The following is a 6,681-nucleotide window of genomic DNA, read 5'->3' on the forward strand; positions in this document are numbered from 1 at the left end:
CTGGCGGGTGACTGAGTGTGTATGTGTGAATGTGTTTGGAGGGGGCTACACTGCAGCACACTGTTCAAACTGTTTATGCATACCAGCCTGCTCTGAGTGCCTCTTTGTCATGGGCTGTTTACTTAAACTTATTTTGGGAAAATTCCACATGACTGGACGGGATTTCACCATAAATCATTGAATCTGCAGCTTTGTGTAATGATAACTTCTGTCAGTCATTTAGTCCTCATAAGCTCTTTTTCTGCTTTGTGTTTTTCCATAGAACTGACTGGTATTGTGCAGCCTATTGTGTGTAGTTTAAATTGAATGTGTGTGTGTGCATGCAAGGGAATCGGAAGGAATGTAAATCTCAAGAATTGAGTAAATAATGTGTGATTTTCATCGTTAACAGTTAGTATTTAATTGAATGCAGTTGGTTCACATACAGTACAGTCACAATCGTTTTGAGTTTGAAAATACTCACTATTTCCACTAGATGGCATCAGTATACACTGTATAAAATATGCTGCATATTAATCAACATAAAGCAGTGAAGAGTCTGAGACAACCAGTCAAAATGCTTCTATTTTGCAGTTTGCTTTAAAACAATTTAAAACAACATTTTTATTACAAATTATTTTATTAGCATTTATCATTTAAAACAACTTTTTAAAATTATAAACGATATTTTCAGCATTTCTAATTTAATAGAATATTTTAATTACAAATTACTTCATCAGCATAACAATATGAATGAAGGGTTAATTGAAAAATGTACATTGAATATGAATTTCTATATATCTTAGTATTTTACAGTATGTTCCTCTCTTCTTTTATTGACACGTGTACTTGAGATGCCTTGATGTGAATACTTAAATATACAATATTTTTAAATATTTTTTCCATACATCCAGCCATCCATCCATCCATCCATACATACATACATCCATCCAAATTCCTAAAACCTTACACCAAGGTTTAAATGGAAAAAAGGCCCTAAATGTTGTTTCAATGTGGTCTAAGATTTTTGGATCCCAGTGTAGTATTAAATGACAAGCAATACAAAAATAAGTGAATGTCCCTCTTAAAACGATGTTTGCATGTAGTCAGCTTTTATCTGGTCCTCATCATCTATGACTTTTGCTCTGTTGGAGAGTGAAGGTAAAGTAATGCATCAGATTTTTATAGAGAGGTAATGTGCTGAAAAAAACAATAATGGAACTCTGTCGTACCTCATATTCGCTTTCCGTCTTTTATACATGTTGTAGGATGTACCAACCATAAACACAAGCAGTAAATATCCAGCCACAGCAGCAAGACCAACAAACACATTATGAAGGCTTGACTTGGGAACATCTACAAGAAAAAAAGGTTGATTGATGACCTTTAACTTATGTAATTTGTGATAAGATGATGATAGTGCTGGTTCATCATGTGTTATTGGTTCATGGGGTCATATGGTGAAGGACAGGGTAAAAGAGTTGTAATACTTTCCTTGCAGGTTTTTATCCATTTACTGACAAGAGTGATACAATTTGATGATATTATTTGTTTGAATGGTGTAATTTACATGAAGGTTTATCAAGATACCTTATCAAAATACCAGATCTGATGACTATCATGATAAGTTGTCTTTAACTGTAAAGATAGGTAAGAGCAAAGCAGAGACTGAGTTTGACATTATATAGCAGTATAATATAGCATTATATAGCAGATTATTGCTATTGTCTGTAATTTAAATATCATATTTTCTAAAGTATGATCATTTTTACCTCTTAAAATAATCAAAATAATTCTTATCTCGGACCTCTAAGATATTAAATACGTATACACTATACATTTATAAGATATGCACTTTTATTTAAATTCCTCCAGATTCACCTCCAGAATCACATGGCTCTCCGTTGGCTATCAGCATGTATCGGGTGTTATCCAGTGACCCGTCATTGATTTCTGGTTTTATCCCCAGTAAGTGGCACATTAGAGGGTAAACATTAACGGTCTCAAATGGTCCAACCAAAAAGTTTCTGTGGAAATCTGGTCCTACTGCCCTGAAGAAAGGCTTCATGTCCATGTCCTCATTGTCATAGCCGTGTTGCCCTTTGTAGGTCTGGAATACGTATAACTGGAATAGCATTTAGAACATATGAAATGATCACATATAGCATAATGTTGTCCATGTATATTTACTGTGTCCATTAGGTGTTTACTTCATGCTCACCCCATTGATGACATATCCTGGGTCTGCATAGAGAACGATGGGCAGGATGCGTGGATGTTTGGAGTAATGCAGTCGGGCAGGCATGTTTCTTTCTTGTAAACGTGAAGGTTTGGATGCCCTCCTTTCAAGGCTTGATAAACCTTGTCAAGCATCCCTTCTTTGGGCAACAGCAGCCCAGAAGGTCCATAGTCCACCATGTGGAATTTCAGATCTTTCAAAGAGAATCCAGGGATGTCAGTGAGTATTATCTCTTTTACGTCCACTCCTTTGAACACGGTGCTCATTCCATGGTCAGCTGTGATGATAATGTTCAGATGGTCACTGAGTCCGTGTTTCTCAGCAGTTTCCTGTATGTAGCCCACAGTTCGGTCCACTTTCTTGACCACCTCGCGCCGCTTGGGAGAATCGGGCGCGTATTTGTGTCCAGTAGAATCTGGGTCTCCAAAATACAAAGTGACAAAATCTAAGTTTTTATCTTTAAACCATTCCTTCATGACTTTATCCACATTTTCCCTCCATGCCGTCTCATTGGTGCGGTCATTAAGCCTCGGTTCCACCTCCTTCACTTGGATTGTTTCATTCTGGTAAGTGGCCGCAGTACCAGGGAAGTGTAAGGATCCTGTTTTAAGACCCTAAGAAAGGACACATTTACAAGTCAGTTTATATCTTATTTAAAGCACATGTATATTTATGTAATATTATTTTTATTCTTGTTTGTGTCAAGCTGTAATGTTTTGAGATGTACCTGTCTTTGAGCGGTGATCCAAATGGGTAGACTGCCATTATCCCAATATTCATCCACAAGCTGTGTCATGTGGTATTGTTTCTTCTCTTGTGTGGTTGTATTGAACGAATTGTTATGAATCACACCATGGTTCTCAATGTACCTTCCTGGGGAAAAATACATAGGCCTATTTTTCATTGTCACTAATTTTATAAGTTTTGTGTAATCTTTTCCAGAAGATTACATTTGGGTTCATACTAGTGCTGTCAATCGATAAAAAATAAATTGCACATTTTCTCTTAAATTAATCACGATTAATCCCACATAACATTAAAGCTTTTATATGGCTTTGAATAACTTCACAATCTTCAAATTAATGTAGAAACAACATAAAGACAGTGCATTTTTAATATTTGTTTAATAGAGTACCACTGATACCAGTACTACTGATGTCTCTATGAAATTGTTCTTTTTCCTAATATTTAACTGGCTATAGCCATCCAACATTACAGTATTGTCACGGGTTGCTACTGTGAGGAGCACGGAGCGAGGAGACCAGGAGTACAAAACAGAGGAGTTGAATTATCTTTTTCAGGGAATCACACGTAGCACAAAGAGTTGACAAACACAATTCCAGACAAAGAAACTCAGAACAGGCTATAACTAAATAGGGCAGATAACGAGGGGCTGACAGGTGAGGAGGATAACTAATAAGGAGACACACCTGGAACAAATCAAACTACATTAGGACAGGAACAGGAAGGACCAAATAAGGAAAACAAGAACTCAACGGGAACATACACGTGACAGATCGCCCCCCTACTGGACGGCGCGTCCCGTGTCGTAACAGTACCATCAGGGAGGGGGATCATGGAGCCATGGCGGAGCAGGGGACTCAGGAGGCCATGGCGGATCCTCCATGGCCTTAGCTGGCTCGGCCACGGGAATATGCCCCCCCCCCACAAAAAAAATTTATTGGGAAATCTAGGAATCCTGGGGGGCGCTCTGGAGGAGTGGGCACTAGATGGCGCTCTAGAAAGCTCTTACGAGGAGCGGGCACTGGAGCGAGCTCTGGGGCTGGAGCCTTCCCTGGGCTTGACCGGGGATCAGGAGCCCTCCCTGGGCTTGACCGGGCATCAGGAGCCCTCCCTGGGCTTGACCGGGCATCAGGAGCCCTCCCTGGGCTTGTCCGGGGATCAGGAGCCCTCCCTGGGCTTCAGGAGCCCTCCGTGAGCTATACTCGGGAACAGGAGCCCTTCCTGGGCTGAACTGGGGATCAGGAGCCCTTCCTGGGCTTAACTCGGGATCAGGAGCCCTCCGTGGGCTATACTCGGGATCAGGAGCCATTCCTGGGCTGAACTGGGGATCAGGATAGCGCTTACGTGGTGCTGGCACTGGAGGGTGCTCTGGAGGAGCAGGCACAGCAAAGCGCTTTCAAGGAGCTGGCACTGGAGTGAGTTTTGGGACTGGAGCAGACACTGGAGCGAGCTCTGGAATTGGAACCGACACTGGGGCCTCATGAACGCATGGCGGGCTTGCCATATTATCGTCCGGCGGGCTTGCCACATTAACGTTCGACGGGCTTGCCACATTAACAGCCGGCTGACTTGACTCGGGAACTGCCGGCAGATGGGTCCCGGATCGGGATCGGAGACTCTCCAGACATCGGATGACTGCCTCCTTCCATCCGAGATCGGTGGTGTCTGGGAGCTCCGCGGGGCGATGGTAAGTTATCCCGATCCGGAACAGCATCACAAGCGTTTCCCCCTCGAGGGAGCTGGCGAGGGCGAGCGGCACGAACGCCCTCGCGAAAACAATCGGGTCGGGGCTCGTATGAGCCAAGGCGAGGAACCTCACTCGTTCCTCCATTAAAGCAGGGAGAAACAAACAGGAAAAACTTTTTGAAAAAACAGAAAACAAACGGGGAGAAAAGGTGCCGCTTACTTTCCTTTAAAGGGTCTGGAATTCTGTCACAGTTTGCTACTGTGAGGAGCACGGAGCGAGGAGACCAGGAATACAAAACAGAGGAGTTTAATTATCTTTTTCAGGGAATCACACGTAGCACAAAGAGTTGACAAACAATTCCAGACAAGGGAGAACAGAACGGGCTAGAACTAAATAGGGCAGATGACGAGGGGCAGACAGGTGAAGAGGATAACTAATAATGAGACACACCTGGAACAAATCAAACTACATTAGGATAGGAACAGGAAGGACCAAATAAGGAAAACAGGAACTCAACGGGAACATACACGTGACAAGTATAAGTGAGAGCTATCAATTTTAACATTTATTAGACTTCAAAAAATAACAACTTTTAATTTAAGTGAACTTAAAACAATCTTCACAAAAAACCATTATAATGTCATATTTAGCTACCTGTGCTGTGGAAGTAGAAAATATACAGGAATTGAATAAAGTTATCAAACTCTAAATTCTAAATTAAATATAGATGAATCCTTAAAGCTACAAAGGGTTTGATTTCCTCTTTTTCTTCTGTTCTTTGATTAACAGACTGCGCTTCTTTGACTAGCGCCTGGCACTGAGGCGAAGTTGGAGTGTGCGTCTGAAAACTTTCCAGTTTGATGTGACCGTAAAGACGTTCTGTGTATAAATAAACACAATTCTTGTCAAAGAAAAAAAGAGACAAAAGCTGCCGGTGTAAGTGGGGTGGCCAACCCTAGCTCCGTCCCTGCGTTAATTGCGTTAAATATTTTTAACCCGTTAAAATGAAAAAAATTTATCGACTGTGTGAACGCGCTAATTTTGACAGCACTAGTTCATACATTTGGCAGTTACATATATCCAACGCATCTTTCATTGCATTCATGGTAAATGTTTTATCAGTTTGTGTATTCCTTAAGAATCAAATCCATGACATTAGCATTGCTAGCATTGTGCTCGTTTGTTTGGGCTACAGTATAGGAACGCTCAAAGTATGTGATCTTGTGTGAACTTTACTTATGCCAAATTTACACTATAAATGTGTCACAGCAGCACTGCTGAAGTGGTATTTAAGTGTCTTTACACAATATGTAATGCTGCTCAGAGGTGGCATAAATGCATTTCCACAGCAATTTCAACTGTATACTGTGATTACTAGCGACTAAGGTGGGTCAGAGCAGACATAATGCATAAGTTTTTATTCCTTTACACTGAATTTTGTGTGAGCAAAGGGCAACCTTAACTTGGCTGCATAAAGTAAAAAAAATTAAAAATAAAAAGAATAAATTCTTTAAAATAATTTGCTTCTATATGTTTTTGCTTACATATATTTATGCCAAATGTTAGCAAGTTTACATATACAGGTGTATAATTCAGTGGTCTGATTAAGAACTAATTCATCATAGATATTTACACTATGAGAAGGTAACATTTATGTAAAACATGCATTTTGCAGTGTCACTGTATATTATCTAGGCCTATATACTTTAAATGGGAAATGTATTGCTGTTGTCTTTTTCTCCTTACCAGATAGCAGGGTGAAGTGTGTAGGACTAGTGATGGTCAGGAAAGGTGGAGTGACATATGCTGCCTTGATTCCTTCCTCAGCCATTTTGTCCAGGTTGGGGGTGTCCACATCTCGGTCGTAGTCCCACCTGAACCCATCAAAGCTGATTAGTAGTAGTTTGTTTTTGCCTGTGGTGCAGCGATCTCTGACTGGAGCAGAAAGAGTCGCAGGGAATATATGCATCAAAACACTCAGTGCCAATAACATGACAGGTATTCCACTACTACTGTTGATGTAACAATCTTG

At 40.8% G+C, this 6,681-nt stretch overlaps 1 pseudogene; it reads right to left on the reverse strand.

The window, feature by feature from the left end:
• Positions 1-1,063: 1,063 nt before the first annotated feature.
• LOC107702439 (ectonucleotide pyrophosphatase/phosphodiesterase family member 7-like) lies at positions 1,064-6,681 on the reverse strand (annotated as a pseudogene).

Source organism: Sinocyclocheilus anshuiensis, unplaced genomic scaffold (genome assembly GCF_001515605.1).
Source record: "Sinocyclocheilus anshuiensis isolate Anshui unplaced genomic scaffold, SAMN03320099.WGS_v1.1 scaffold190, whole genome shotgun sequence".
NCBI lineage: Eukaryota > Metazoa > Chordata > Actinopteri > Cypriniformes > Cyprinidae > Sinocyclocheilus > Sinocyclocheilus anshuiensis.